This window comes from Dipodomys merriami, unplaced genomic scaffold, assembly GCF_024711535.1.
Source record: "Dipodomys merriami isolate MVZ:Mamm:240054 unplaced genomic scaffold, mDipMer1.0.p SCAF_912, whole genome shotgun sequence".
NCBI lineage: Eukaryota > Metazoa > Chordata > Mammalia > Rodentia > Heteromyidae > Dipodomys > Dipodomys merriami.
Window position 1 is genome coordinate 78,318 of NW_027206527.1, and position 2,243 is coordinate 80,560.

General features: G+C 35.5%; 1 non-coding gene across 1 annotated transcript; it reads right to left on the reverse strand.

Annotated features, from left to right (window-relative positions):
- Nucleotides 1-1,659: 1,659 nt before the first annotated feature.
- Nucleotides 1,660-1,766, reverse strand: LOC138821414 (U6 spliceosomal RNA). The gene has a single exon (XR_011370153.1). It is a non-coding gene; the product is annotated as a U6 spliceosomal RNA (small nuclear RNA).
- Between the last annotated feature and the right edge of the window lie 477 nt (nt 1,767-2,243).

Here is a 2,243-nt window from a genome sequence, read left to right on the forward strand (position 1 = left end):
TGCTGCTACCTCCTTTGTTTCCTCTTCCCATCCCTCAACTGCCCCCCGCCCCCCGCCATCCTGCCAAAGTTGTAAAGTTCGTTTTTCAACATAACAATTTGTCCATCTCATTGTTGTAATGGGTCCACCTATATCACTATTTAAACGGTTTGTTTTTGCCCTTCCCCTCCACAAATTATACCAACATCAAATACAATGAAAGCAGGGATTATACCATGGGGGAGGGACATACAAAGCAACAAAGAAATGATCTTATAAATATGTTAGATACAATTGCAAGAAAGAAAAAACAACGTTTGACTACTTATCTTGGGGTTCATATCACCTAGCATCAACTTATCTGACCTTTTCTTCTTGTCTCAGACATAAACTAGTAGTTCAGATTTCAAACTGACAAATAAATGTAAGGAAGCCAACAAAAAAATTCAGTTCCTCTCATCTGATGATGCCTTTACAACAATGAGGAAAGAGTTCATCCTGCTAAGGAATTATGATAGGATATCAAAAAGAAAATTCATTCTTCTAGGTCTTCCATATTTTTTCAATGTAACCTAAATGATGTAAAACACAATATACTGCTCTGATACTTTTACGTTTTATCAGTTTTGCACATTTTCATATGGACTTCACCTCAGTCTACAACATTCCTTCATTATTCTGTCCCTGATATTTTTACACTACCACGACATAAGAACATTTTCATATGATTTTTATTATAAAAAAACTGTACAGAGGTGTCTCATTTATGAGAGCAAATAATGAGTACATTTCCTAACAAGCATTGTTCCCTCTTCCCACCATCCCTTCCCTCCCACCTCCACAAATACGCTCCCCTTCCCCCTTCCCCTGCCTAAATTGTAAAGTTCATTTTTCAGCAGAGTGTCTTGTGCATCTCATTGATACAATGGGTTAACCTGTATCCCTATTTAACCATTTTGTATTTCCCTTCTCCTCGTCAAATTAGAGAAACGTATACACAGGATGTAGGTGTACCAACTTCAAATACAATGAAAACAGGGGTTATAGCGTGCGGGAGGAACATATACAGAAACAAAAAAAATCATATTGCACATCATAAGTACATTAGAAACAATAACAAGAAAGAAAAAACATACTTGTGTCCCTGTCTTTGGGTTCATTTCCCTTAATATCATCTTATCTGCTCATATGCACATAGCTTTTGAATTATTCTGCTTATCCCAGACATATATTAGTTATTGAAAATAAGGGAAACCACGGGACCTATGTTTCTTTGGACTTGGCTTACTTCACTTAATAAAATTTTTCCAAGACTTTCCAATTCCTAACAAATTGGGTGATACCATTCTTTCTGATGGAGGCATAGAATTCTGTTGTGTATGTACACCCATATTTTCTTGATCCATTCATCTACTGAGGGGCATCAGGGTTGGCTCTATATCAGCTATTGTAAATAATGCTGCAGTAAACATAGCTGTGCTGGTAGTTTTAGTATGGTCTTGTTTGTGATCATTTGGGTAAATGCCCAAAAGTGGGATTGCTGGGTCATAGGAAAGCTTTATATGGAGTCTTTTGAAGAGCCTCCATACTGCTTTCCAAAGTGGTTGAACAAGTTTACATACCCACCAAGAATGCAGTAGAGTTCCCTGTGGCCACATACTCTCCAGCATCTGTTGTTGCAAAAATATGGAACATTTCACTAATTTGCATGTCAACCTTGCTCAGGGGCCATGCTAATCTTCTCTGTATTGTTCCAATTTTAGCGTATTTGCTGCCTAATTGAGCACAGAACATTTTTTATATATAAAGTGTAATTGATTTTCTTAAACTAGACAATTCAAAAAAAAAGTAAGTTCAAAAGAATTCTTGTGAAATTTTAGAACCATGTATTTCTTCTTCTTCTTCTTCTTCTTCTTCTTCTTCTTCTTCTTCTTCTTCTTCTTCTTCTTCTTCTTCTTCTTCTTCTTCTTCTTCTTCTTCTTCTTCTTCTTCTTTTTTAGCAATACAACAAACTGTTAAAACCATGTATTTCTTACATAAGCACACATTTAAGAATAAAGTCAAGATTGGCATGTCAAAAACAAAATAATTCCAGATATTTGTTGTTCAAGAGATGTATAAGAGGAGAAATTCATTTATTCTATACAAGGCACCTGTCATAATGAACACTGCAGCAAGTGTTAAGGTTTGTTAAGTTTTAAATGTATTTAATTTTGGGAATTTGCATATATATGCCAAAATTAGGACTGTTTGGCTGGTCATAA